Genomic DNA, 12,409 nt, shown 5'->3' with positions numbered 1-12,409 from the left:
ACTTAGAGAAAACTTTGCTGCTATAATGGTTGAGAGAGCCTGAAATGTGTCTAAGGCTCTAGTTTCTGAGATCCCTTCTTCCTCCTTTCTGCCTTTCCTCTTTTCCCATCCCCTCTCACTATCCACCCTCCCTTTTCTCCCCTCCTTCCTTTTTTCCTAGTTAAGGGAACACATATATAAGTTTTGGTTGAGCTGAGAGAAAGTAGGTAGTTGTATCTGAAGATATAAAAAGTAGGACTGTTTAGAATAAGGTAATTTAAAACCAGGGGACACCAGAGAACAGATGTACTGCTCTTTTATTTTACAAATGAAGAAATAGAGACCAGAGAAATGAAATTAACCCCACCACCACCACCCATGTCCAGCTAAATCATCAAGTCTAGAAGTAGAATGCAGTCTTTTTATTCTCTGAACTTTCCTATATAATTGATTTTATCTCCATCTGTTACCCTGTCAAGGGGTAAAGGGTTGAAACTTGATGTTCTATCAGCACCTTTTTCAGAATTAGGGTTTTATCATTTCAGCTCAAATCTTAAAAACCTAATAAAACAGAAAAATTTCAAGGAACACACCCTAGGAAATGGTAGTTTTTGCAGCCTTCCCAAATAGGTAATTTGACTTTCTGCTTTATAACACAGTAAAGCTATTTTTCTTTTCACTTTTATCTCTACATTTTTTTCCCTATAATAAAGGCAGTGTCTAGTTGTCTTTTTCTCAAGTTTAGTTTCCCAAGTGAACTGAACATCCCCAAACAATAAATTTTTAATCTACCAAATAATGAAAAATAGCTAATGTCAAAAATGTTTCAAAAATTGGAATGTGTTCTGTTTCAGGATGTTATTTTGGGGGAGCAGCTAAACAATTTGATTAGCAGCTCTGATTTGAAAATGTTATTGTGCTAATGGTAAAGGAGTAGTCTTTTCTACTCAGCACATGGAACTGCAGAGCCATAATATAAAATATAAAAAGGATAAAGTTATAAAATATGACAACCTCTTTGTGTTTCTATAACAACAAAGAACTAAGGAACTCAGAGAAAGTAAAATTGAAAAGCTATATAAACTTCAATATATTTTATCCTATTCTCACATAATCATAAAACTTAATAAATATCTTTGCTATAGAAAGAATATATCTAACAATATTATCATCTTACCTTTGTATCTTTTTTTTTAACAATTCAAGTTACTTTTAACTCTTATAACAAACCCACATGAGCCAAGAATCTCTCTTGTTACATTTCAAAACACAACTGAGGCTTTGAGGTATTTAAAGAGAGTATTAAAGGTCATATAGTGAGACATCACCAGAGCTTTGTTTGAATACAGAATTACTCACCATTCATAGATTCAACAAAAGTTTATTCACTGAGGATCCACTGCATTCAACCCCAGGACAGTCCTGGACAGCTGGAATGCAGTGATAAATATAAATATAAATATAAATATAAATATAAATATAAATATAGAAGCGATGTTTCATGAGCAATCCTTGGAAAAATACTCAATAAACAAATGATCAGGGTTTAGTCAAACACAGAGAGCAGAGAAAATTTGGAAAAAGAAAAATAGTGTACACAGGTGCCAAAGCAAGAAGACGCATGGTTTTAGGGATAGCAAGTTCTTCTGTATGACTGGAGCACAGTGTGTGAGTTGGATGAAGGGCTTTTTGTTGAGAACCAAGAAGTTTGCAACTTTCTCTAAACATCATAGAAAACCAAATAAAGATTTTTAAGAAGGGAGTATATGATTAGATTGATATTTTTCAAAGATCATTTTGGCTGTCTTTTGAGGAAGGAATGAAGTGGGGCAGGATTTGAAGGAATACATTTTTAGGAGGCTAGTTGATCAATGGTATTTATTAAACTATGTCTTTCTAGAATACAGTTGACTATTTAAGACATTAACCTCTTTAAACAATTATTTTCCAAATCAGCTTAATTTCGATGGTTGGCCTATTGGAAGAATGAAAACCACCTAGATTATTTTTCATTGGCCAAGTAAAACAATTAAATAAATGACCAGAGAAGTTGTGCTGTTTTCTGTCACAATAGAAGACTTAGGATGAGATTTTGTCTGTAGAGTTACGGCTTTTATCATCCATTATTCTTCCTTTTCTCATTACTCTTAAGTAATTAAGTGAAATTCCAAAATAGAATAAATAACAGTTATGCGAAAATATTTTAAATCTAAAGTAGTTCAACAAAACAACCAACTTTACACAATGTTCAGATGCAATGAGGCAGTACATAATCTAATCTCATATTAGTTAAATGTGTTATCAAAGAAAAGTGTGAGATGAAATTAAAAAAAATTAATCAAGTTAATCTTTACTGTCCTCATTGTGTCATTTTATGTTCCTCATCTGTTGGTTTTAGCTATGCAATCCTCTTTAGTAGATTTAGACTAACATAACTTGAAAAAAATTAGATAGAGTTAAATTGTGTTCTGCAGTGTCTATAGTATGCCTGCTGACAGGAGCCACACTGACAATACTTATATTTCTACCAGTAGAAATACTGCAGGAGAAACTTTATGGTGAATAATTGATGAGATTTCCACAAAGTCAAAGCTTTCAAGGCGGAGAATAGAAATTTGATTTCAGAAGAGCCTGGATGACATGAAATATTTTACACCAATTTCTAAATGATGATCCAGATTGAATTAAAATTAACTGGCATTTCATGCTGTTTCTTGTGAGCTATGGGAGTACTACAGTCACAATAAGTAGGAGAGAATTGACCTGATTAGCCAAAGGAAATTTACAGGCAATTTTCTTAAATGAGAAACTTACTTGTTTTTGTAAATATAATATTTGCAAATATGGTGATCTAGATTGAATGGCCTTAAGAATTATGGTCTATGCCTGAATTGTGGGGGTGCAGTGGATAAAGTGTAGACCTGGAATGCTGAGGACGCCGGTTTGAAGTCCTGGGGTTGCCTGTTCAAGGCATATATAAGAAGTAATTATGAGTTGATGCTTCTTGCTCTTTCCCCTACCTCTCTTTTTCTCTCTCTCTTTCTTTCTCTCTCTCTCTCTTTCCCTCTCTCTCTCTCTTTCTCTCTCTCTGCCTCTCTCTCCCCTTTCTAAAATCAATTAAAAATCTCATAAAAAAAGAATTATGGTTTATGAATAGACATTTTTTCAAAAAGAACATACAGATGGCCGATAAACATATGTAAAGATGCTAAATATCACTAATCATCAGGGAAAGACAAATTAAAACTCCAATGAGATACCAACTTACCCCTCAGAATAAGTATCATCAATAAATTAACAAACAACAAATGTTGATGAGGATGTGGAGAAAAGGGAACTCTTTTGCACTGTTGGTGTGATTATAAATTGGTGCATCCACTATGGAAAACAGTATGGAGGTTTCTCATAAAATGAAAAATAGAACTACCATATGATCCAGTAATTATACTTTTCAGTATTTATGCAAAGAAATCCAAACCACTAATTCAAAAAAAAATATGTACTCCTATGTTCACTTCAGCATTATTTGCAATAGCCAAGATATAAAAAACAATCTAAGTGTCCATCAATAGACGAATGAATAAAGAACATACACAGTGAAATATTACTCAGCCATATAAAAAATGAAATCTTGCCAGTTGCAATGAAAATGATGGACCTAGAGAGTATTATGCTAAGTAAGTCAGACAGAGAAAGACAGACACCATATGATTTCATTTATATGTGGAATATAAAAAACAAAATAAATGAACAAGCAAAAATAAACAAACTCATAGATACAGAGAATAAATGGATGGTTGCCAGATAGGAGGGAGTTTGAGAAAGTTGGTAAAAGGGGGAAAGGGATTAAGATATAAAATTGCGCCTGACCTGTGGTGGCACAGTGGATAAAGTGTTGACCTGGAAATGCTGAGGTCGCCGGTTCGAAACCCTGGGCTTGCCTGGTCAAGGCACATATGGAAGTTGATGCTTCCTGCTCCTCCCCCTTCTCTCTGTCTCTCCTCTCTCTCTCTCTCTCTCTCTCTGTCTGTCTCTCCCTCTCCTCTCTAAAATGAATAAATAAATAAAAATTTAAAAAAAATTGCAAAATATAAAAAGAGTCCTGGGCATGTAAAATACAGCATAGGAAATATAGTCAATATTGTTAGAATAACTGTATGTAGTGTCAGATGAGCACTAGACTTACCAGGTTGAGTACTTTGTAAGTTATATAAATATCTAAATATTGTGTCGAACAGCTGAAACTAATATTGTATGTTAACTGTAATTGAAAAATAAAACTATTTAAAAAATATAAAGGCAATGTTCTCCCTAAAAAAATAAAATTATGGTATAACTATTATATGTGAGAAGCATAAAGCTGGAAGAGCTACCTTATTAAACACGGGTATGCCCAGAGAACACATGCTAGAACAAACACACCAACAGTATCAAGCTGTGTCACCCAATATTATCTAGTCCAAGTCTTTAGATATTCTTATCATTTACTAAAAAGAAAGTAAAACAGACATTTCAGAGATGATTGATTTTTTTTTTTAATTTAAGAAAACATATTGTTGGACTAGAGGGAGTCTATTCAGAATGATTTAAGGATTTCCTAGTGTTTATAGAAAGATCTTTACCATAATCATGTCAGATGAAATTGAAAGTATTTTCTTCTTTTTAAAGTAGAAATCAACTGATTTATATGGTACATATTTATCAAAAGGTACAACAAATGAGTTCTAAAGTCAGTCAAAATGGGGAAAACGAAATCTGGCCAAGTACTAACAATGAATAGCTTATTCACCAACATATATTTTTTCCTTGTTTATAAAGATAAAGTTGGTTCTCAAATCATTGTCAAGGGAAGAATGACATAGTCAATGGCTAATTTAAAATCTTTTAATATTAGATTATTTAGCCTAATCTATTTGAGATTCATGTTTGACATCATGGTTTGCAGGTGGATTCTTGATGTAGATAACATATCTCTTTAAGCATGTACAAAGACTTTCATGATACCTGTTTTGGCTGCTTTGCAGGAGAATGGCTCACATCTGTGGACGTTTATATGTACTTCAGATTATGAATCTTACTTGATTGCATTTAAGAGAGTCCATTTTTTTCCCAATTGGCTACTCCATTGTCTTCATGTTAAATTTTATTTTTACTTATCTAGGAGAGTAACTCTAAATTAGACTTTAAGGGATTATCTAGGATCCCAGAAAGTGAATTTTGTATAAGCAATGGAACCTATCTTTTAAGTAAGATTATTATAAACATACCCTAAAAATTGAGTGAAAATCCTTCTAAGCATCCAAAATTAATATTATTTATATTAAAAGAGAGGCAACTGTGGAAAATAGTAACCTTAAAAACTAACTGGAATTCTGTATTTATAAGAAGTTTATTCCTTGGGCATTTGGGCAAATAAGAAAGAGGAATAAGGACCATGAACAACCTGTTCATCCCAGATAGCAAATACATGTCTCAGAATAATCTCATTTTGGCATCTGCATTAATGTTGGTGGGAATGTAAAGTAGTACAACCATTATGGAAGAAAGTATGGTGGTTCCTCAAAAAACTGAAAATAGAACTACCTTATGACCCAGCAATCCCTCTACTGGGTATATACCCCCAAAACTCAGAAACATTGATACGTAAAGACACATGCAGCCCCTTGTTCATTGCAGCATTGTTCACAGTGGCCAGGACATGGAAACAACCAAAAAGCCCATCAATAGATGACTGGATAAAGAAGATGTGGCACATATACACTATGGAATACTACTCAGCATAAGAAATGATGACATTGGATCATTTACAGCAAAATGGTGGGATCTTGATAACATTATACGAAGTGAAATAAGTAAATCAGAAAAAACCAGGAACTGCATTATTCCATATGTAGGTTGGAAATAAAAGTGAGACTAAGAGACATTGATAAGAGTGTGGTGGTTATGGGGGGGGAAGGGGGAGAGGGAGAGGGAAAAGGGGAGGGGGAGGGACACAAAGAAAACTAGATAGAAGGTGACAGAGGACAATCTGACTTTGGGTGATGGGTATGCAACATAATTGAATGACAAGATAACCTGGACTTGTTATCTTTGAATATATGTATCCTGATTTATTGATGTCGCTCCATTAAAAAAATAAAATTATTATATAAAAAAGTTTTAATAGAGCTTTTATATGAAAACTAACTTAAATAAAAGAAAAAAGCAAAGAAAAAGCAAAGCACAGCAACTGCTTAACTTCTGTTTTGAAAATGATTTCCTTAATATGATTACTTTTCTTTTCTGTAACTAATCTAGACAGAAACAATTCTAACAACAATTGGGGCATGACAGGAATGCTAAAAGAGTAATAGATTAAGGAAACTTCATTCTTTCACATGTTAAAATTCTATAAGATAACTGCATTTCATTAGTTTTATGTTCCCATAGTTTCTACCAGAAACCTAGTTGTGATAGGTGCTCATTGGATTTGTGTTCATTTGATGATACATAGCAAAGAAATGGCATGTTATTGAAGTTGACACAATTCCATTGTGATCAAATAAATTCTGGTAACTCAATATTGTGATTTTGAAATAAATTAGTGATAAGTCTATACAAAAACAATAACAAAACAAAAACCTCCCTTGAAAATATACTTTCCCCACCCCAATTCATAATTTATGCAAGCTTCTCTAAGAGAGTTTTAAATGGGGAGCTATGTCCTTATCAGATGGCTAAAAACTGAAAAGGTAAATAAGACCAATTGATGTAAACTGGTAGTATAGCCTTAGCCTTATTAGGTAAGCTTAAGATACTGTGAGTGAGACCTCATCATTCAAACAGGGTAAGCCACAAGTTAATGACACTCCTTCAGGCAAATTAGATCAGCTTACTAGGTCACAGTTAAATATTAGAAAAAGAAATATAGCATCTTCAAGAAGATTTTCAAACTATTGCTCTTTAGTGTGAGGACATTGCAATGTAGCATTTTTTTTTCCCCTGAAGTAGAACAAGGTTTCAAAATCAGAAAACAGAGATTAAATAATAAACCCACAGTAACTAGTAGCTACGTTACTATTGTAAAGCAGGAGATGCCACAATAGATATATCAAGTTGAGTGAATATTCTGTATTAGGTTGGGCCTCGTAGGGGAGTACAAACTGAGGCTTCATATTTAAGAAAACTTTGTGTCTCAAGGCCTGAGAGATAAAAACAAAACAAAAACACACATATACCATGACCAGTCTTGGCTGAGGCTAATCAACAAAAGGGATCTGATCTACACTTGCTTCTTAAAATTCTACCAAAACGTTTTCCATTAGGTAAAATTAAAGTAAGAAGAAAATACTTTGGGAAAGTATGGCTTTGGTCTTTCACACCCAAATACCTGAGATTTATACAAGATTCAGCTAAGCCAACAAACTCTTATAATTTTATGTGAATCAAAGGATTGAGCCTCCAGAGGCCTGTCTAAAGCTGAACACAGAGTTTGAAAAAGTTGTTAAAAATCAATCTAAGGTCAGTGTACTGTACACAGATGGAAACCAAAGTAGATAGCTCAAATACTTCAATAAATATAAAATGGAATGTCAAAATGCTTTTGAGATAGTTCTTGAGTAGTAATACAATATAAAGGAATTGGCTGATAACCCCAGGCAGACCGTAGATAACAGGAGTTTATGTAAAACCAAGTGAAGAGTGAGTTATAAGAGAGGATAAAAGTAAGAGTAAAACCAGTTATAAGTAGTTATCTAATGATTTCTTATTGACCAGTATTCAAGACTTCTTTTTTATAAATATAGTGCTTGAAAACATGCCACTTTCCTCATTGGTTTCATGTCAAAACACTGTGGTTAAATAAGTCCAGGATAAGAGCCTAGAGTCAGTCCTTAGCTTTCTAAGGGCTTCTTATTGAACCTTAAGTAAAATTACCCCAATCTTTAGCTTGTTTTCTCCTCTATAAATCCAAGTATAAGAATATCACTTCCATCCTCCTCCCAGGGCTGTTACGAGGAACCAATGAAAAATGTGATAGAGATTTGCAAGGTTTTGTGCAAACGCACTACAATTAATGTACAAGACAATTTTTAACGTAGATATATGTAAGATAAAGACTCAGAAAGCCTGACCGGTGATGGGACAGTGGATAGAGCATTGACCTGGGACCCTGAGGGGTCTGGTTTGAAATCCTAAGGTTACCAGCTAGAGCATGGCTGGGATCTTGAGTATAGGCTAACCAGTTTGAGAATGGGGTCACAGGCGTGAGCATGGGATCAGTGACATGACCCTAAAGTCACTGGCTAGAGGCCAAGATCTCTAGCTAGAAGCCCAAAGGTCGGGGTCACTGGCTTGGTTTGAGCTTCAGGTCAAGACATGTATGAGAAGCAATCAATAAACAACTAAAGTGAAGCAACTATGAGTTGATGCTTCTCATTTCTCTCTTCCCCCTTTCTTTTCCTTCCTGTCTCTGTAAATAATAATAATAATGACAAAATAAAAAAGACACTGTTTAAATGATGGTTTCTGATTCAGCAGTTAAGATGTAAAGTCACTACAAAATAAAATTGAATATAAACTATAAGTGAAAAATAAAACTAAAAAAATAAAAAGATGTAATATCACTATGTTCTATTCTGAGCAAAGAGGCTCTGCTCTTCCCAACCACATGCAGGTTACCATTATGAGGACCACAGGGAAAACACTGCCCTAACCTTTTGAGGAGACCCGTGGACATCAGCTACTGGAACAGTGTTTCTTATTCTGGCCACTGCTCTTCCAGAGGGGCAGGATGAAAGCAGAAACAACCTAGGCAAAGCCAGTCATGGGAAGCAGGATGGTTTCTCTGTAAGGGTAAATATGAAAACAACCATTTCCTTTGGTCCAGACAATGAAAAGTTTAGGGAAAAAACTGAATTAAGCTTTAATAATGTAGAGCAGCAATTTTCAACCTTTTTCATTTCATGGCACACATAAACTAATTATTAAAATTCTTCAGCACACCAAAAATATATATATTTTGCCAATGTGACAAAACATAGTTATAATTTCTATTAATTCACACCAGATTGCTAATGTTGTGTTGGCTGTTGTCATTTCTTTATTTGATAGTCTAAGGTAAAGAGGTCAGTGCCTCTGACTCAATAGTCAGGTATTGCATGTTTTAAAAGTTCTTGCAGCCCACAGTTTAAAATTCACTGATCTAGAAGTATATAAATATGGGGAACAATTCATTCACCCACTTTGAGGTGTTGGTCTCATTGAGTAGAAAAACTAGAAAAGGGGCAATAAAAAGAAATAGAATAATTGCACACAAAAAATTGTTTAATTATTAAGCATATTAAGGTAAGAGGCAAAATAAGTACATTAACGGGCTTACAGGACTATGGAAATGAACAGATGAAATTTTAGTGGATTGATAAGAGGAGCTGGGGCTTACCTCAACCTTTTCAAATTGATTAAAACAGACTATTAATCTCTCATCAAATATCAGTGGGAACTATGATTAGAAACGGTTGCAAGGATCTGTGTCTTAACAAAGCCAGTCGTAAGATTATCTGGACAAGAATTAAAATTCTCAGTGACCTACCAACATCAAAGGTAATTCTTTTAATTAACTATACTAAGTTCCATAAAAAGGAAGCCTCTAATGTTTATTATTATAAACATAGGTCTTAGCAAATATTTGGTAGAACAATATTTGAACTATAAAATTTGCAATTTTGTATGGTTCAACCTACAAGTAGAAGCCTGAACTCCTACTATTTTAAATATGTTGAATAAGTGAATGAACTAACCTAGTTGTTCTGACAGATATCTTTTATAGCGTACTAAAAATTCTGATTGATACAGAAATACCTTTGTAGATATGAACATTCTCATGTGTTCAGATGCCCTGCTTTCATCTAGCTAGAAACTGTCAACTTTAAAGCCTTCCAAACTCACATGAATCATTTATTCCATGCCTATGTATACAGTGTGTCCATAAAGTCATGGTGCACTTTTGACCGGTCACAGGAAAGCAACAAAAGATGATAGAAATGTGAAATCTGCACCTAATAAAAGGAAAACTCTCCCAGTTTCATACCTATTCAGTGCAGTGGTCAGGAGGCTGTACTGTCTCAGGTGGTGCAGTACACGCCAATGCCACAGGCATTTCTGCAGGATATCATTATCAATAAATGTGTTATACAAACGTGTTACACAGGAAAAAACTATAGGCACTGTATTACATCTTACATCTATAAGGCGAAAGAGGAGATTAAAAAAATACTAGTTGAAATGAGCTCAAGTGAAACAAGTTGTCAGTTAAATGGCATTTCTAAACTACATGTTTGAAGATTAAACTATTCTGGAGAAAAATTGCTTAATACATTATTTTTCCAAAAATAAAATTTCACTCTTTTTCCTTTTAAGCACTTGGAAAAAAACCTATAGAAACTGTCAATCTAAATAATATTAAGCAATATAACATAATACTGGAATTTTAAACCAAGTGGCAAACTTTACTGATTTTATTTGACCATTACTTATATTCTTTATAGCTTTTCTTATTTTCTTATTATAATTTATTTTAAACCTCTGAATTATAATCACAGGATTATTTGAAAATAAAGCCCAAAAGAACAGTATAACAATTGAATATTGATCCATGAACATAGGATCCTATAAATAAGTTAGTCATTTAGCTATTTATATTATTACTTTCACATAAGAACCCCCACAAAAAATACTACACCAGCAAATTGAAGAGAATAAATATAGTATCAAACAATTATACAAAAATGTTAAAAGCTAAAGGGTTCTAAATGTGAAATATTTTTACATATACAGCACACACTGCATGTATTATATATATGTTCATATATATAACATATCTACATGTATATAAAATTTGGTGAAATGAGTAACCAATTAACTTGATCAAACTATCATACCTAAAGCTACTAAGTCATCACACATTGGGTGTCACTACAACTTTGACAATTTGGTATTGTGCTTTCAGTCAATATAAAATTATTCTCTTATTCAATATCTTAAAAGTTTAGTTGATTTAATTGAGGTGATTAGTTGATTTAATTGATTTCCATTGATGTAAATGTAAATGCTTTATAATAACATGATGTAGCTATTATATAATGTAGTCATGTTTAGAGGTTGCCTATTTTAAAATTAATGAGATCATACCATAAAATTCTCAACAAATCATTAGCTTCTAGACATATTTTATGGGACATGATCATAGTTCCTCCTCCAGAGTGTCCAGCTCTATATCCAATTTGTACATACCACAATATCACAGACAGACACTTTCAATGAATGTCAAAAGTTACAGCAGAGAAAACTCTAGGTATCTACTCTCCAAGCCAGGCAGCAGAAAGATAATTTGATTATGTAATGAAAAAAAACACACACTTATTTTTTAGGTTAATAAAGGACAGATTTTCAACAAAAATTGACTTCATAGAAATAAAACAGTCTTGGTGAGGCATAAAGAAGGAGTGGTTAAGAATAACTGAATAGTATTTAAATATAATGTTTACATGACTGAAATAATTTGCATTATTTTCTGGAGTTATGTAAACATTACAGGTAGAGAAATATTTCAGACAATAAACAAACCAGTCAAAAATTGCTTACTTGGTTAGATAAGTTTGAAGTAGGCTAAAAAGTCCTTTCTTTTTCCTAAATTGTGACATTTTTTACTCTATGTCCTCTGGTGAAAGTTTATACCTTCTGCCTTCTTCTTACCATCAAGATAGTGTCATGATAATCAGAGTAGTACTGCAATAAAGTACTTAAAAGGAACTCATTACAATACTTAAACTGGCTTGAATATCAGACTTGTGGGTATGGTTTAGAAGTAGGACAAATCTTAAGAAAATAATGAACATCAGTGGTTTCAAATGGTTTACAAAGATGTACAAACTTTTAACACTAACCCAGCAAAAATAAAATTTCTTTTTTATATAAGACAACTTCGCTTCATACCCAAGCTTCTTAAATTAAAGGACTTTCGCATATGTATCTAATTCTCTGCAGCAAGTCTATGGTGAGATACAGAATGTTTATTGTCGGTTGCCTCTTTCACCTGTCCTCTAGGTTTAAATACTCATCCAGTTGCATGTACTCTAGGGGTATAATTATGGACCCAAGTCTTTTTCACAATGGGAGAGCTAGATAAAATTAAACCCCAACAGTAAATCTAGCAAATTGCTATCCTGTTAATATTATATTTAAAACAACATAAACAGAAAACAGTAATTTAAAGTTAATACTCTTAACGAACAATTTCTTTTCAGATTCAATTGTACTGTACAAAGGCAACCAAAAATGGGTAAAACTAAGTTTCTCTATAATGCAACATCAAATCAATTTGTCACATCTAGCTCTTCAATTTTAATACGCTGAAAGTACATTTGCTTTCATTTATATGTAAATATACAGATAC

The 12,409-nt window shown here is 33.2% G+C and overlaps 1 protein-coding gene across 2 annotated transcripts in view; it reads right to left on the bottom strand.

Moving 5' to 3' along the window:
* Positions 1-12,409, bottom strand: part of PRKG1 (protein kinase cGMP-dependent 1) — a 1,422,417-nt gene that overhangs the window by 816,026 nt on the left and 593,982 nt on the right. The gene's annotated exons all lie outside the window — the stretch shown is intronic.

This window comes from Saccopteryx leptura, chromosome 9, assembly GCF_036850995.1.
Source record: "Saccopteryx leptura isolate mSacLep1 chromosome 9, mSacLep1_pri_phased_curated, whole genome shotgun sequence".
Taxonomy (NCBI): domain Eukaryota; kingdom Metazoa; phylum Chordata; class Mammalia; order Chiroptera; family Emballonuridae; genus Saccopteryx; species Saccopteryx leptura.
Note: the sequence above shows the minus strand (reverse complement) of the source record. Positions and strands in the feature narration are given on the sequence as shown.